Source organism: Prionailurus viverrinus, chromosome A2 (genome assembly GCF_022837055.1).
Source record: "Prionailurus viverrinus isolate Anna chromosome A2, UM_Priviv_1.0, whole genome shotgun sequence".
Lineage (NCBI taxonomy): Eukaryota > Metazoa > Chordata > Mammalia > Carnivora > Felidae > Prionailurus > Prionailurus viverrinus.
Window position 1 is genome coordinate 105,703,911 of NC_062562.1, and position 19,310 is coordinate 105,723,220.

Below are 19,310 nucleotides of genomic sequence, written 5' to 3' on the forward strand. Positions count from 1 at the left end.
ACAATAAATTTCATATATTAAAAAAATTAAAAAAATAAAATAAATTAAAAAAAGAACTTTCTCTTTTATTGTATGATTTGACATTGAAATTCTACTAAAAATATTCCTATTGACTTTAAGCTATAATGTTTTTTTTCTCTATATTTCATGCTTTTCCAAATAATGTGTTGAAAATAAATATAGAGTAAATATATTTCTGGTGTCTAATGGAGAATCTTTCTGAAATGTTGTTTTGCCTCACACATGGTTTTTAAAAATATTTTATAAAAAAATTATATTCTTTGACATTTCCCTTGCTCAGCTTACAAATATATTTACTTACTTGTAAGATATCAATGCCCAAATTTAAAAGCTAGTAGTAGACTTCCTTTTTAAATTTAATATCTTAATTCAAAAAACAGTTATGAAATATACAACTAAATGACTTCAGGCAATATTTGTGCCCTAAGATTTTCTTTAATGTTTACTTATTTATTTTGAGAGATAGCACAGTGGGGTAGGGGCAGAAAGAGAGAGAGAGACAGAGAATCTGAAGCAGTCTCCAGGCTCCACACTATCAGCACAGAGCCCCACATAGGACTCAAACCTACAAAATGTGAGATCATGACTTGAGCCGAAGTTGCCTGCCCAAAAAACTGAGCAACCCAGATCCCTCTTGTGTCCTAAGATTTTAATGTGCACAAGACCTTTCAGCTTGTGTGTGTGTGTGTGTGTGTGTGTGTGTGTGTTGCATGTGCATTACATAATTTGGATTACTTACAGTGCATATGAAAATTTTGTAGATGCACATTGGGGAAACTGCCTGGATTAACAGTAATTTCCCCATTCTGTACTACACTCTCTTTTTTCAAATACCTGGGAATGGGCAGGAAATGCAAGCAGAGCCAGTCATAATGAAACCACTCTTTGTCATGAAGACCATGGATATTAATCCAGGTCATATTAACAAGAATCTCTTCCCAATATTTGGAAAAGGGAGGTTCTTGCTTTTCTTTCTTGCAAATCTATAAGAACAGGAGATGAGTGTTATCATTTGCCATGGCTTTGGTTTTGTGAAGAAAGCAATGTGTGAAAAATGAAATGATACCAGCAAGCAAACTGAGAGAATCCTGGGCTCATCACAGCTTCCAACTGGCAGGCACCTTCATATACATCCATTTCCTTAGCAATTCAGTTTTATCAGCCAAATGAATCCTCTCTCATGCTTACAGGAGTTTGAGTAGGGTATCTATCACTTGCAGTCAAAAATTGTCCTTAAATGTTGATATAAAAATTTGAAATATATTTTTAGAAGAAAATCTAACAAGAATTTTATGAATTCTTTTGATTTTATTTTAATGATGGATAAGAAAATAGAATATATGACTGCTGGTATCAGCTTATCTACCTATGAGACTCTAAGTTGATTTGTCAGTTAATGATAATAACAATTATTATTAATAATTCTAATGTAAAATTTTATCATCATAAAGTTTTATTTCTGATGGTAATATTTAGATAAGGAGAATGATTCACATGTTCTTCCATTATTTTCCATGTTTATGTACTGAAAAGAAAAATGTTTACCTGGGTTCAATATTCAGCCAAAATTTCTAGACTCAAAATGAGTGTTAATTAGGTAATAAAATTTTGGAAAGTAACAGAAATCTTCATGGTCCACAAATAAAAAGACTTTTCTTGGATAAAACAGAGAGGAATGATGCAAAAGGAAATAGAAAATTGGGACACAATAGCATAACTGAGAGCTGAGCTCAAACATAAAATGTAAAGAGATACTGGGAAATATGGTTAATCCTGGATTTAATACTGTATCAGGAGCTCAAAACATCTTCCCCAAGTAAAAATATTTTTCTGTTTTCATTTTTTCTAAGGTAACCAGTAATTAATACAATTGGTAGTGCCTGTCTCTTCTATATTTTATCATTCTCTTTCATAATATAGTCACCTGCTTTCTGTGAATAAATGTAAAACAAATCAATCTATATATATTAATTGATTTCAAGGCATTGTGCAAGGTTCTGCAAGCAATATTGTAGACTAGTGATTTTAACAGTCTAAAGTTTGCTTTAAAGTGTTTACACTATGAATTGTATGGCTTAAACATTTTATATCCTCCAATTGGCAGAATTTTTGTTAAAGCATATTTTAAGGAAATATGGAGGGCTGAAGGAAAAAAAGAAAGCTCACACACTCAATGTAGCCCACAATTTCCACCTCAAAATAGTTCCCATATATGAAACCCTTTAAATTATATTGTAACCCTTCCCCCTGGAGTCTTGACCTGCAGTTTGAGAAATACTGGCATTGATATATGAAATACACAGATAATGCAAAAAAACTCATTTTACCGCATAGTTTCACCTTCTGCCCCCATCAATCTTATTACAAAATCTGTCAACAGGAAGCAAATTGCCTCCATTCCCATGGTCACTTTAGAGGAAGTGTTAATGACCAAAATAAATGCCAAAAGTGAACAGGAATAAAGATATAGAGACAATATTCTACTTAATTAGGTTCTAAATAGTAATATTAACCTACATGGCAAAGCTTGTATTGAAAGAAAAAACTAGAAAAGCCTTCTGGATCTTGTTTTGTTATGTTTGGAGAAGACAATAGTATTCTCTGATATCAGTGTTTCTCTCTTACCTTCTCTTTGCTTTCCCACTTTGCAATTCTTTATCCAATCTCTTCCTCCAACCTTCTCCCTTCTTTACCTCACCTACTACTCTGACATAGCTCAACATGGTAAGGGATGCAAATAAACTTGGAAGAAAATATTGTAGGCATATAAAACTATACATTAAATTCCAAATTACTTTATTTGTCACTTGGCTAATGAATACTTATTGTATGCCTACTACCTACCAGACAACATCATGTATTCAGATGATGGACATGGTTAACAAAATAGCTCCTGTCCTTATGGACTTTACTCTCAACATTTAACAGAGAAGAAAACCTGCACCAGTATTTACTAGCTACTGAGAAACTGTTATGTACAAAATGCTGAGAGTAGATTTTCATAGTGCTAGAGAAATGTATAATTTGGGGACTCAACTTATTTAAGTGCATTAGGAAAGGTTTACTGGCATAGTAATAGTCATACTGGGATTTGGAGGGGGGCCATCATTTAGATAAGGTAAAGAGAAGGGGTAGAACATTCCAGGAAGAGGGAACAGTATGCACAGAAGCAGTGAAATAGGAGAAAGCATTGCTTGCCAAACAGAAAACCAGAGTGGCTGGCATGAATTAAGCAAATAGTAGATTTGTGCATGTGAGATTGGAAAGGCAACTAAAGGTCAGGTTTGGGGGATTTTAGCAGGATTATTCGAAGGCTCACTGGAAGCTGTTGAAAGATTTCAAGAGACAAATGACGTATTCAAATCTGTATTTTAAAAGGGGTATAGCCTGGCTGCTGTGTGGAGAATGGAGAAGAGGAGAAAGGGTAACCACGGCCATGACATCTTCCGCCTGGTTCAGGATACAGACAATGAACACAAAAGTGAATGCATTCAAGAGGTACTTCAGTGGTGGAATGAATTGAATTGGGGAGAAGGATAAGAAGAGAGTCTAGAAATATGCTTATATTTTTGGATTAAATATATAACAGATAGTAGAGAGTTTTACTGAACTAGAGACAACTAGAAGGCAAAATTTTTAGATGGAAAAAACTACATATCTTAGGATCACAAAGGTGACCTAAAACTGAACAGCTAACTGAATACTAAGTATTTAATTATCAATAATTTTACTTGCCCTTCATAGGATTATAAGAGTTCTGGGTAGATGATTCAGACGGCCCATTTCTTACTAAAACTTTCCCAATTTTGCATGAATATCTAAGGCATCTGAAATAAAAGAGAATTATTTTTAAATCTGGATGTGCTCAGGAATTTATTTCTCATGAAGAAAAAAAGAAAAGCCATGTTTAAGGGAAAGGCTGAACTAGTCTATCTTATATCTTGTTGAATTCATAATTATAACCAGAATTTCTAGTGGTGGAAATAATACCATCAGGAAATAATAAGAGCTTTAGGCCTTTTCTTCTCATCTATCCCTTTTGCCACTAACTCTGCCACTGTAATTTTCAGTTTTGGCTTAAAATTCTGTGTTCTCTGCACAATAGGCTATGGCATTATGTCTTTCCCAGACTCATAAACCCCTAAGCTGCCATCTGCTCACCCAAAACTGCTTTGAATATCCATTCTCTAAACTAAAGCCCACATTTATTACCTCCAAAGATTTTTTCCATACTACGACCACATATTTGGGTTCAATAATCCAAAAATCAATCATTCATTCAAGTTTAGTATAATACTTACTTGAGGAAAGCAGTCCGCCTAAGTGCTGAGCTGAAAAGACAAACATTAAGTTACTATATCTCACAATGATTGAAATCTTACTGGATTGATAGCAGAGTGCTTTGCACAATTTTGGGAAAACTAAACAAGCGTAAAATTTTTAGGACCAAGTTTTAAAGTAACTTACCAATATGTTACCATTTAACATTTCTAATATAGGCCTATAAGAATCTTACTGGCTTGCACAGTTGTCTTATCCATTAATAAAGGGGCAAACAATAAGATAAAATCTAACAGATCTTAGCCTCTTAATTTAGTAGTAACATTGAAAGCTTACATTAACAAATTAAATATAGAGCCTGATCTCAAGACTTTTATAAATTCAAATGCTTAAAAGTTAATCAATTAATCTTTCCGTTACACTTGGAGTATCTCTTCACCCCATCACTTTCACCCCCTCCTAGCCCTGAAGGATCATTAGAGACAAGATGCATGTTACAATTAGTAACTGTAAAAATGAGATATATTATTAACATTTCTCCTAAATGGCAATGCCATTCTGTCTTGCCTAACCTTTGCAAGTTGTTTTCAAGTGATTATGCAATTCTATTCAGATTTGGGGAGAATTACACAAACTCTTATATATTATATGTGACAAATATACAAATATTATAAATATTTGTCACCTTTTCAGAGGTGAATAAAAACGGGATAAAATCTGGGGCGCCTGGGTGGCTCAGTCAGTTAAGCATCGGACCCTTGATTTCAGCTCAGGTCATGATCTCACAGTTCGTAAGTTGGAACCCTGCATTGGGCGTCGTGCTAGCAGTTTTGAGACTGCTTGGGATTCTCTCTCTCTCTCTCTCTCTCTCTCTCTCTCTCTCTCTCTCCCCCTCTCTCTCTTCCCTTCCCTGACTTGCCCTCTCTTTCTTTCTCTCTCTCAAAATAAGTAAAGTTAAAAAAAAAAAAAGATAAAATCTTAGAAGGCATCCATGGATCATATTTATTGATCATATTTATTGCTTCTGTGATATATTTCCTGGCCTGGTGCCAATTAATTTGCAATTAATTTGAATTGTGTAAAATTTATAACAGGTGCTTCTGGTTTAGGATGGCAAATTTGGCACAAATACTTACTCTTCTTACTCATAAGTTCAGAAAATCTTGTAGATTTTACAAAAGCGTACACTGCCAGAACAAATAAAACCAGAATTGTGAGGAAAAATTTGTAAAAGCTATCCAGGAAAGTCATGGTCCAAGTGTGATGTGAAGTGTTCAAATCAGAATAAAAAGTCAGCAGGTGTAAGAAAGAAGAATGCAATGGATACCAAGAAACAGAATAAGTGAATGAGATGCTGAAATAATAGATACAGTGAAAAGAAAAAAATAAAAGATAGTAAGAAATTACAGGGGGAAAAAGCTATATAAAAAAAGCACAAAAAGAAATGTAGAAAATTAAAACATGCTGTGATTTTGAGAAGTCAACAAATGGTGTGTATTGCTTTTTTCTACATTTCATTGGCCACAACTCAACGGTGGCAAGCTGTAGTAGTAACTAGAAACTTTGATTAGTTTACTAGAAATAAAAGCTTGATGAGCACTTAGGCCTATTTTACAGTTTCTGTGAAATGGTTAACAGTTTAAACTCTTATTTTTTTATTCCATCATTCTCAGATATGATCTTTTGACTCCTTTGCAAGATGACAGTATTATCATTTTCCTACCTCTCATCACCCTATCATCCAGTTTCTGCTACAAGTACATTATATTTTTTATTGCATGGTTGGTAATATTTACCTTATATTCAATAACAATCAAGTTTGCTGTCTTTTGAATATTGGTTAATTATAAAAGTTTATAGTCCATAAAAGCATTTATGTCATTATAACTATAAAATATTGTTCATTACAGAGCCACATTTTGTTCTATTATTGTATTCTTTTTCAGACCTATTTGCATGCTCATAGGAGAGTATATTTAATGGATTTTTCCTGTCTAATACCCTTTAAACAATCTGAACAACAAAGAGGATAGATAGATTAGATAGATAGATAGACAGACAGACTGTTTGGAACTATAACAAAAGACTTGATGTCCTTGCCATCAGAGACACAAGAGCAGAGAAAGTGATGAGGCTGGAAAAGTACTAAAAGAACTCATGGCTAAACACTTCCCAAATGTGGCAAGGAACATAAATTTTCATATTCAAGTTGTTAAGTGAACCCTAAACAGGATAAACCCAAAGAAATCAGTGCCAAGGCATATCATAATGAAAGCTTAAAAACTAAAGACAAAAAAAAATCTGGAAATGGCTAGAGAAAAAGAATGTCTTACCATAGAGGGCAAAAGGGAGTGGCACAGTATTTTTCAAGTGCAAAAACAACAGTAAGAAATCCTGTCTACCTAGAGTCCTATACACAATTAAAATATTCTTTTTTTTTTTAAGAAAAATTCAAGATATCATCAGATGAAGGAAAACTAAGAAAATGTGTTGCTAAAGAACACAGTAAGCAAAATTACGGGTAAATAAAATAGACTTCCCTTCTCTTTAGTTTTTAAAATTATGTTTGGTTGAATCAAAAATTCTAACATTGTCACATTGATATGGTTTTAATTATATGTAGAGGAAATACTTTCAAAAATTATAAATGGGGGTAGAATAAAAGGAGATAAAGGGAGCTAAGTCTTCTGTATTTCACTTAAACTACTGAAGAAATGACATCAGTGGACTGTGAGACATATCACAGTACAGCCATAGATTTAACACAAACACACGTACACATATACACACACTTAAGGTAATAGAACAACCACTAAAGAACCATACAGAAAGACAGGATTATCAAAAACAATATAGGGGCACCTGGGTGGCTCTGTAGGTTAAGTGTCAGACTTCATCTCAGGTCATGATCTTGCGGTTTGTGAGTTCGAGACCTGCGTGGGGCTCTATGCTGACAGCTCAGAGTCTGGAGCCTGCTTTGGATTTGGTGTCTCCTTCTATTTCTGCCCCTCCCTCACTCGCATTCTCTCTCTCTCAAAAATTAATAAACATTAAAAAAATTTTAAAAACAAAAACAATATAAATTCAAATGGTCATCTAAAAATGTAAATAAAACATATCAAAATTTGAAGGACACAGCCAAATCAGTACTGAAAGAAAAATTCCTAGCACTAAATAAGTATGTGTATGTAAGTACATATATATTTGCTTTAAAAATAGTGGATTGGGGTGCCTGGGTGTCTCAGATGGTTAAGTATCCGACTTCAGCTCAGGTCATGAGCTCACAGTTCGTGAATTAGAGCCCCACATCGGACTCTCTCCTGTCAGCACAGAGCCTGCTTGAGATCCTCTGTTCCCCTCTCTCCCTGCCCTTCCTCCATCAAGAATAATAAATAAACATTTAACAAATAAAAATTTAAAAAATAAAAAAGTTAATGGATTAAAACTCTTAAGGGTTGGGGCACCTGGGTGGCTCAGTCAGTTAAATGTCCAACTCTTGATTTTGGCTCAGGTTATGGTCTCATGTACAGTTCGTGGGATGGAGCCCTACATGGATGGAGCATGGGGCTCCATGCTGACAACATGGAGCTTGCTTGAGATTCTCTTCTCTCTTTCTATGTCCCACCCCCAGTCCCCCTCTCAAAATAAATAACTAAGCTTAAAAAATCTTCAGGGTTATACATAAAAATATTTTGAAACATGTCTAAGTTATGATACATTGTATATGTGTTATATATATGTATATGTATTATGTATATACTTACATATACATACATATAACCTAAATACATTAAAAAATATTTTAAAGTATAACCTTTAAGATTTTTATTCCACTAACTTTATAAACAACATATTTTATATAAAAGTAACCTTAGTGTTTGACTGGTGAGGGAAACTAAACATGATACCTTTGGTTCCAAAGGCTGAGTGTGTTGCATTAATTGATGTCCTGGCTCTTGTCCCCTTGGGAATGTTTCAAATATCCTAGGTCTTTTCACTGCACTGCAATAATGGACACACATTGTAAACCGAGATTTCATACATGAAAAGGATTTGTCTACCAAAAACAACTTAACTAAACCTCTTTTTCTATACCCTTTTTTGCTATCATCATCTCCCTTCCGTGATCATTATAGTCATTGATGGCTATGAATTCCATAAAAGAATATCAATTTAACAATTTGGACACAGAAGGTACTAAGACCAAAAAGTTCAAATGAGTGTGTGACTGATGAGAGAAGGAGGAACGCAAGGATCTTCTCAGGATCATCAAGTAAACCCAGTGAGAGCTTAATGGAGGAAGGTAATGGATTAAAACCCCAGTGTTTTTAAATTAACATTGACTACATTCACTGGGTATGCTGGAATAGAAATTTCATCCTGGAACAGAAAAGAGATATTCATGGAAAATACTGAAGAATCTCAACAAAATCTAGTTGTTTTTTTTTTTTATTGTAAAGTACTGATGCTAATTGCTTATTTTAACCAAGTGTGCCTTGGTTATGTAGGATGTCAACATAAAGGAAAAATGGATGAAGGGTGTTCAGGAACTCTCTGCACATTCCCTGTAACTCTTTTACAAATCTAAAAATATTTCACAATGTAAAGTTTTATTAATATAAAATTAACATTGAAATTTTGTATACAAAGACAAAGACTTCACAGTAAGGGCTTTGAAGCATGAAATGCCATTCTAGCAAAACCCCAATACATTGGTGAAGAGCAATATAGACTTAAAAGAGATAGGCCAGAACATACTGGAATCACATTTTCAGTAATATTACTTAAAGATCATCATTACTTTCTTCCTAACTTGCAAATCTAGAATTAAATAAGAACATACCACATATTTTAAATAATTTCACATAGATAATAATGTGCATTAATTTAGTGTCAGAATAATTACACTCGGAAGTTGCCTGTGCTTGCTGTATGCATTAGAAATGGCATAAAGAAGGGGCACCTGGGTGGCTCAGTCAGTTAAGTGTCCAACTTCAGGTCAGGTCATGATCCATGGGTCAGGTCCATGAGTTCAAGACTGGTGTTGGGTTCTGTACTGACAGTTCAGAGCCTGGATTTGGATTCTGTGTCTCCCTCTTTCCTGCCCCTCCCCCACTCATGCTCAGTCTCTCAAAAATGAATAAATTTTAAAAAACAAAAAAAGAAATGGCATAAAGAACCTCCAAAGTTCCCAGAAAAAGGACATTTATATGCAAATATGAAGGTTAAGGAAAACACTGTAAAATACTTAGACTAAATGAAGGCGTCTAATCTCTGAAGTAAAGCATAAAAAGTGAGAAGCCATTGTGGCAGGCTAAGCAGCTTGGCTTCTTAAGTTTCACCTGCAATATAAATTCAATTTTTCCTCCATGCTAAAGAAGTAAAGTCCCATAACGGTGAAATCTCTTCCAGCCACTTACCATAGTTTTCCTTTGAACAGATTATAATTCTTTTCAGGAAAGAAAGAAAGAAAGAAAGAAAGAAAGAAAGAGAAAGAAATGAAGAGAGAGAGAGAAAGAAAGAAAGAAAGAAAGAAAGAAAGAAAGAAAGAAAAGGAAGGAAAGAAGAAAGAAAAAGGAAGAAAGAAAGAAGGAGAAAAAGAAACATACTCAGGAAAAATTTTTTTTAAAAATCCAGAAATGTAGGCCTGGATTCTTTCCCCCGATATTTTTCTACAAAGTACAGAAAGGGGAGATGGCTGTCACTGTCCAGCCACTGTTAATAAACCTGTTATTGCTTCTATGCTTTCAGCACATCATTAGAAAGTATATACAATTTGATTCAAAAGTTAGAAAACATGAGTGTGGCCAGTGGTATTTAGGGTCATTCTGCTCCTTCAAGGGATTGGAAGAAAAATAGTGAGAAAATTAGTATCAGCCTGCAACATTCTTGCCCAAATACAGTGTGAATCTGGGGAAGATTGTTCCCTGTGTTTTTTGAGGGGCTAGATCAAATTATGCTCAAATGCATAATTCTGAAAAATGAGTTAACTTTCTTTTTCTTTTTTAAGATTCTGGAACAGTATTGGAAGCAAAAATAATGAGAAAAAGATGACTATAATTTAAAAAACAGAAGCATTCAATCCCATTTTCTTCATAGAGCACATACGAAAATATAAAAGAAATTCCAGGGTAAATGCCCTAAATAATAGAACTAGTTAATACCATACAAACTGAGATAACTTAGGGGTGCCTGGGTGGCTGAGTCAGTTAGGCATCTGACTTCAGCTGAGATCATGATCTTACAGTTTGTGAGTTGAAGCCCCCATCAGGCTCTGAGCTGTCTGCTGTCAGCTGACAGCTCAGAGCCTGGATCCTGCTTTAGATTTCTTGTCTCCCTCTCTCTCTGCCCCTCCCCCACTTGCTCTCTGTCTCTCTCTCTCTCTCAAAACTGAATAAACATTAAAAAAAAAAAACTGAGATGGGTATTGAAGAGGGCATCTTTTGGGATGAGCACTGGGTGTTGTATGGAAACCAATTTGACAATAAATTTCATATATTAAAAAAATAATAAAATAAAATAAAATCCAAACAAAAACTGAGATAACTTATATTTGGAGATGATAATTTTTCTCCCCTTCATTATAGCAGATTCTACTGCATAAAGATTGAATAACATATCTCAACTACAATGAGATATCACCTCATACCTGTCAGAATGGCTAGAATCAACAACACAAGGAACAACAGGTGTTGGTGAGGATGTGGACAAAACCGGACACTTGTGTACTGTTGGTAGGAAAGCAAACTGGTGCAGCCACTGTGGAAAACAGTATGGAGTTTCCTCAAAAAGTTAAAAATAGAACTTCCTTATAATCCAGCAATTACACTCCTAGGTATTGACCCAAAGAATATATGAATACTAATTCAAAGACATACATGCACCTCTATGTTTCTAATAGCATTATTTACAATAGCTGAGCTACAGATGCAGCCCATCAATAAATGAATGGATAAAGAAGGTGTGGTATCTATATGATGGAATATTATTCAGCCATAAATAAGATGGAAATCTTGCCATTTGCAATGGCATGGATGGAGCTAGAGTATACTACTGAGCGCAACAAGAGAAAGACAAATACCATATGATTTCACTCACGTGTGGCATTTAAGAAACAAAACAAACACACCGAGGGAAAAAAAATAGCAGAGAAAGAGACAAATCAAGAAATAGACTCTTAACTATAGAGAACAAACTAATGGTTACCAGAGGGGAGGTGGGTGGGAGGATAGAGGAAACAGGTGATGGGCATTAAAGAGGGCGCTTGTGATGAGCACCAGGTGTCATAGAGAAGTATTGAATCACTATATCGTATACCTGAAACTAATATAGCACTGTATATTAACTAACTGAAATTAAAATAAAAACGTAAAAAACGACAAAAATGAGTAAAATAAACAACTGGTCTTGTTGGGCAGAAACGCATCCCCTCAGTAACACTTTGTTGGTAGTAAGCTTGCTACTTGGAAGTCTTCTGAGGACCACTCATTTCTCCCGGTTATATCTATGCCTTTAAATCAGGTTACTATGATAAACAAGCTCAAGACAGCTTAATAATGTATATATGACTTATTCCATTAAAAAATTAAATTTTAGTCATCAAATTTTATATAGGAATGTACTCTATAATTCTGATATTAAAATGATGTACATATATCTAGAATCATCCAAAGATGTATTCTTCAAAACATTAGAAGATTGAGACCAATGAATTTGAACTTTCAGTATAAAACACTGTTGGTATCTATAAACTTCACTATTCTCCGGATAATTCATAATTAAAAAACCATTAAAATTAAAATATTTTAGAGTTATTCATTATCTCATGCTACTGAATTAAGGCAATTTATAAATTAATCTAAATAACTAGCCAATTTCTAGTCTGACACAAGAAAAGTGAACTTTCTTATTACAAACTCATAATTTTGCATCAAAATGCAAAAATAGCCAAGTGCTTCAAAACCGTAGAAGCAATGTCATGCAATGAATGGATACCACACACACACAAAAAAAGAGTTTTTACAGATTTAAGAGGCTGGCACACTCTTCTCTCACTAGGATATAATTAATTACATGGTCAGGAATCTTTATATGTTTTAGTCACTACCTTACACAAAGATCCAAGGCAGAGCTCAAAATACATGCTTTAATCTCCATTTTATGACTAAAATCTAAAAATGAACTAAGGTAAACATTGGCAAAGAAGAATTAGCTAATTTTTTTAAAATAAGGCCTCAATTTCTACTTCTTTCATCAAAAGACAAACCATATTAGATTTAAAATAATAATTATCAAGGAAAATGGCAACCAAAAAGCATGATGAGTCATAATTTCACATGGATTATTTGTAATACTCTGTCATAACTGTAATTATTAGATGGCCTCTGAAATCAGACCATCTAGTTTCTAATCCCAGATTTAACAAATTGCTGTGTGACCCTGGGCAAGTCACTTAATCTTTCCGTGCCTCCTTTTCCTTACCTGTATTTTTCAGACAGTGATAAAACCTACCTCATGGTGTTGTCAGGACAATTAAGTGAAAGATAAAACTGCTATCCAAGTGTTAGTAGTAGTAGTAGTAGTAGTAGTAGTAGTAAATAGTGATAGTAGCAGCAGCAGTGGCAGCATGTCCCTAACAAGTGTTCAAAGTCATTCTGTAGGGACACCTCTAATCGAAGCGGAATGTACTAAGACAGAATTTTGCCTCACAGATGAAATGCATACTTAATAACAACTCATCCAATTTCTACGAGTTTTTATAGTTATAAACATTAATAATTTGTTTCTAAACTACTGTATAAATATAAAAACATAAAATAGACTTGGAGTCTGGGAATTAACTTTTTAACTTTATAATTAGCTTTTTAAACTTATGCCTATAGCTAAACTCACATGTAAACTAATCCTAACCAGAGGTGATTTACTTTAATATGTATTTTAATATAAATTAATGTCTAGTATTGCTCATAATTCTGGATCTTCATTTCATTGTTACAGTTCTGTGATAAATATTTGTTGCTTACTGCTTATGGCATCTTTTCTCTAGATGATTGTTGAGATAATACCAATAATTTCTCTTTGAGTCTATGTTCTGTCATGTTGAATTATATGAAAGAAATGAAAAAGAAATGTATTTCAATAATATATAGGAATCTGGAACAGTTCAATTAAAAGTAAGTTAAATAATGTGGTGAGTCTGCATGAAGTAGTAAACATGAGGACATGAATTTCAATGGCAGTCTGCATTCAATATTTCAGCACAAATGTTTTAAACTATGATTTTAAATGTGCAACTTTATACATACGTTATGTGTTGAGTTGCATACCCACAAAAAGATAGGTTGAAATTCTAACCCGCAATACCTCCAAATGTAAGCTTACTTAGAAATAAAAGTCTTTACAAGGTCAACAAGTTTAAATAAGGTCATCATACTCAGCCTTGTGAGCATGACTGGTGCCCTTGTGAAAAGGGGAAATTTGGACACAAAGACAGACACAAATAGAAGGAAGAGGATGCAAAGACACAGGGATCATGTCACGTGAAGACCAAAGATCAGAGCGATGTATCTACTACAAGCCTGCGAACAGCGCAGGCTACAAGAAGTGAGCTTCCTAAGAAAGGCAGGGGAAGTTACTTTCGGCGCACCCTCAGAGAGAGCATGGCCTTGCCAACACCTTGCTTGACTGCAGATTTCTGCACATCCCGCCCGCGCAACACTCTTGCCCCTCCCAGGCCCCCGCCCGGCCGAGCTTCGAGGCAAGAAACTGCTTGTTGTTTTGAACTATCCAGTTTGTGGTCCTTAGTGACAGCAGTCCTAGGTGTACAAGACATTTTACTAAAGGTGCTGTTGCATTTCTGGTGTTTAGCTACCAATCTTCCATAATCTTAATTATATACTTCTTTGCAACTGAAACTGTTCTATAAAGATGTCACACCCCTGTGGAAATAATCCTGAATCTGAAGGTATGACACCACAGGCATAAGGCAGATTTTTTTCATCAGCAGATTTTATTGTGTTCTCGTATATTCTATAAAATGTGTATTTTATTTATGCAGAAAAACTGGATTACGGTTTTCCACAGGAAAATCGAGTGTAAATTTCTTTTAAAACTAGAATAATTTTGTTTTACCTTATACTGCTTTTTAGTGAGAAAAGAAATTGTGTTCTTGTACACCTTGATTTGAATATTCAATAGAAACATTTTTATGCTAATACTGAGTCAAGGTAAAAGAGATATACTAAACCACATCCTACACATGATTTGAACCACAGAAACGAAGGCATTATATAATATGTATTAGTTATAACCATTCACCAGGAGCAAGCGCAAAATAAAAAATAAAGGAATCAACTAAAATTTCCACCATAAAGCATTCCACTATAATTGAGAAACACATTTTGTATCATTTTTTTTTGTACTAAGAAAGTAAATTCATTCTTCAAGACACAATTCCTTGGTTATTCTTTCATATAAAGAATATAACCTACTTCCATAATAATTATAAGAACAATGAGTATGTTTATTTCTTTCTTTCCTTCTCAAAAATACTTCTTTCTCCTGGGATTTCCTTTTCTTCTTCAGATTCAAAATAATAGATTTTTCTCTGAGTCCTTCTTGTGTACTAACTTCATTCAGTTTTGAATTCCTCAGATATTTCAGTATTTAATGAAAAGGCTAATGTTTACAAAAGATCATGTCTATTATGCAATTTTAGAGCAGTTGTGGCCTACTAAGACATCAGGTGACAGCTCCCAAAGGGAAGGAGGGAGTCAGTTGAGATGATCTGGATGGAGGACAAGAGAAAACAAATCAAGGAGAACAGCAAACCTATGTAGACATAAAGAATACCAATCGGTGATCAGAAGAGGATTTCATCCAGGCAAGTTGGACACAAAGCGAAACATTACAAAGGATGTGGTTAAGTGTATAGATTATGGAGTCACACCACATTCATTGACTGTATCTTTAATGGCTGCGTGATCTAGAGCATTAGTTTTCTCATCGTCTAAAAAGATGTAATATTAGTTTATTGTAGGGATAAAGGGAGATGACCTTTTTTAGAGTTCAGTGTTTGTGTGGTACCTTCTAAACATCTGGTAATAGCCAAGGGCAGTAGCCCTAATAAGGCAGGCAAGAACTGATCCGTTAAGTAATAAAACTGTCCAAAAATTTTTTCTGAATCCCTTTTTTTTTAATCTAGCTGACTGGAATGCTCTATATGTCTATTAAAATAAAATATCTATCATTTCCATGTCATTATAGATTGTATTTTCATCCAGATCCAAAGCTTTACATCAATACCTTGATAACTCAAATTTATATCTCCAGGTCTGCTGTTCCTTCCCCTGGATCTGTGGGAATCTGTGGGGGCAGGATTTGTGACTTGAATATGGCAAAGATATTGGGATATCACTGTTGTAATTATGTTACATAATATATAAGTCTCCATCCTGCTAGTTGACTTATTCTAGAATCTTGCTTCCCTTGCTGATTTTATGGGCTTTTTTCAAGTTTTAATTTAAATTCTAGTAATTTAATATATGTGGTAAAATTGGTTTCAGGTGTAGAATATAGTGATTCATCATGTACATATAACATCCAGTGCTCATCACAAGTGCCCTCATTAATACCCATAAACAACTTAGCCTACCCCCCCACCCACCTCCCTCCATCACCCTCAATTTGTTCTCTATCCTTATCTCTTATGGTTTGCTTCCCTCTTTTTTTTTCCTTCCCATATGTTCATCTATTTTATTTCTTAAATTCCGCATGAGTGAAATCATATGATATTTGTTTTTCTGACTGACTTATTTTACTTAGCATAATACACTCTAGCTCCATCCACATTGTTGCATATGGCATGATTTCATTCTTTTTGATGGCTAAACAATATTCCATTATATATAACTTTGCTATTTTTTTAAAAGTTTATGTATTTGCTTTGAGAGAGAGAGAGAGAGAGAGAGCAGGGAAGGAGCAGAGGGAGGGAGAGAGAGAATCCCAAGCAGGCTTTCCTCCCTGAGAGTCAGACACAGCACTCAATTTCATGAACTGCAAGATCATGACCTGAGCCAAAATCAAGAGTTGGACATGTTAACCAACTGAGCCACCCAGATGCCCCTAACCTTGCTAATTTTAAAAAAGCAGGATCCCAAAAGTCATTAGGCTGCAAGAAAATGAAGTCTGCCAAAAACCTGAGTGAGCTTGGAGGCAGACAGAGTTCTCCCCAGATCATGTCAAGATGAGAACCCAGCTGGCTGATACCTGTTTGCAGGCTTGTGGAGAGCCCAGCTAAGCCGTGTGGAGATTCCAACCTCACAAAAATTGTGAAATAGTAATTTGTATGGTTTTTAAAATTGTTTTATTTATTTATTTATTTATTTATTTTTGAGAGAGAAAGAGAGAACGTGTGAGCAGAGAAGGGGCAAGAGAGAGGGGGACAGAGGATGCAAAGTGGGCTTTGGGCTGACAGGAGAGCCCAGGCACTCTAATTTATGTTGTTTTAAGTCACTAAATTTGTGGCGATTTTTTATGTACCATAGAAAATAAATATAGGGATTTAATAAGCATCTTCTTACAAATTTAGACTGTCCAACAGAGTAGTGTTCCCCCTAACATTCAAATATGCATCTTCTAGTATTCCTTATCTAAGTTGATGACCCCACCATTCACCCCAGCTGATCAGTTAAAACATTGTGGAACCAAAACAGATTAAAAACAAAAAAAAATCGGAGAACCATTCTTGATGGCTTTGTGCCTCTCAGACTGAAAAATCCTATCAGCCTTATACTTATGTCCAGAAAAGTAATACTGGTTATAATCATTTGGTTCTAATCATTTGCCTGTGCTCCTGTAATAACTTCTTTTCTTCAATTCTTGACCCTCTAGAGGCCAGAGAGATCCTTTAGCAGGTAAATCACTGATCAATATCCAGCTCTCAAGTCTTTCAAATATTACCATGAGATTGAAACAAAATCCAAATCATTTAGATGATTTGGAGTCCCAAGTGATCTGGCCCATTATACCATATCCTACTTCTTCTTCCCTTAATCATTTTGCTCCAGCCATACTGATCTTCTTGCCAGTTCTTGAACACTCCAAGCAAATTCTCTACTATTGTCCTTCAATTTGGTATCCTTTCTGTCTTAAATAGTCTCCCCTTATTCTCACAACTTGCATTCTTTTTTTTTCCTTAAACTTCTACTCACATGTTATCTCTTCATAAAACCCCTTTTATGAATGACCCATCTAAGTTAGAAAACTATATGACTCCTATTTCACCTGCCTTAGGTTTTATTTTTTTTTATAGTACTTATTAAAACTATCATTATCTGGATGCCAGTTGAGCATTCAACTCTTGATTTCAGCTCAGGTCATGAGATTAGAGCCCAGTTTTGGGCTCTATGTTGACAGTGCAGAGCCCGCTTGGGATTCTCTTCTCTCTCTGCCCCTCCCTCCCTCACTCTCGCTTGTGCTCTTTCTAAAAATAAATAAATAAACATTTAAAAAACAAAAATAGGGGAGCCTGGGTGGTTCAGTTGGCTAAGTGTCTGACTTTTGGTTTTGGCTCAGGTCATTATCTCACAGTTCATGAGTCTGAGCCCCACATTGGACTCTACTAACAGCACAAAGCCTGCTTGGGATTCTTTCTCTCTTCCCCTTCCCTGCTCACTCTCTATCTCAAAATAAATAAGTAAACTTAAGAACCAACCCCCTCCCCTCCCAAAAAAATATTATTATTGAAATAGGGAATCTGAATGAACCTTATGAAGTTCTGTTGTTTTCCTGCCTCTATTCATTCCAGGACCTGTACCCTTGCCTTCCACATGTCTCATAGTACCAATAATGTATGCCCTCTTTGTAAGGATCAGGAGTTAATGATTTCTTTGGAGACTTCCAGCACATTGATAACATCTAAGGAATGACCAGTTGAGAATAACTAGGTTAGGCCATCCTGTGTGTATTCCAGACCACTGGGACTAGATATCTAGACACCCAAGACACCCTGGCTGCAAGGAATAAGCAACTTATGGAGGACACCTGGACTCTAGTTTTTGTTCTGACCAGTTCCTTGATGCCTGAGAGGACATGTACACCAAATCACAATCCTGAATAAAAACCCCAGACCCCAAACAAAAATTAGACTCTCTCTCCTTTCCTTTCCACGTCTCCCAGATGCTCTGTCTATATCTACACTATCTAAATATCTTCAATAAACTTTGATCTCACTTCCTTTTGGCTTGCATTTGATTTCTATCATGCGTGAAATCAAGGGTACTCTTCGCTGGTCCTGCGGGAGCCCCTCTGGGTCCTAGAACCTGGTCTGTCTAAATCATTATCACCTATTATCCATGTATATTGTCTTTTAGGTAGAATACAAGTCACATAAATACTGGTAACTTGGTTTTGTTCATTTCCATAATCTAGAATACTACATGGTAAAAAGTAAGCAGTTGATCAATTTGGCATAAAACTGTAGTTGAAATCATTTTGGAATCCTTTCAGGAAAAAAAATATTCTGCCATAGTACTTTGAGAAGTTCCAAGTATCTCACAGAAAAACACGAGTACATTTCAAACTTTTATTGAAAATTTAATGCTAACTAATCACAAAACTATATTCTGTCTTCATCTTTTTGTATTCTGTTTTAAGAAATTTTTAAAGTGAATTATCCCATGAATTAACAAGTATTCCAAACTACAGCTTGTGACTTCTCTGTCAGCTACATCTCAACCATCATTTTTTACTCTCCAATGTATATTTAATACAAAGAAATAGAAAATAGTGTGGCAGAAAAGTAAAATAACTTGTTCCCCAAGTATGTTAACAGTGAGTATAAAAGTCAGGCTTGTAATGTTATCCGACAGAGACCAGAGACTATGTGCATGGGGGATCTGCTTATGGTGACACAATCCATCATACTGTCATTGTTTGACAGTCACAGACAAGAGGAGATACCTAGGAATTACAAATGAATTTTCTCACTAACAATTTATAGCAATTTG

General features: G+C 35.0%; 1 long non-coding RNA gene across 1 annotated transcript in view; it reads right to left on the reverse strand.

Moving 5' to 3' along the window:
* The window catches only part of LOC125160460 (uncharacterized), an 89,311-nt gene that overhangs the window by 20,024 nt on the left and 49,977 nt on the right, over nucleotides 1-19,310 (reverse strand). The window contains exon 2 of the long non-coding RNA XR_007150258.1: nucleotides 4,323-4,352. This is a non-coding gene — a long non-coding RNA (uncharacterized LOC125160460). The remainder of the gene's footprint in view (nucleotides 1-4,322; nucleotides 4,353-19,310) is intronic.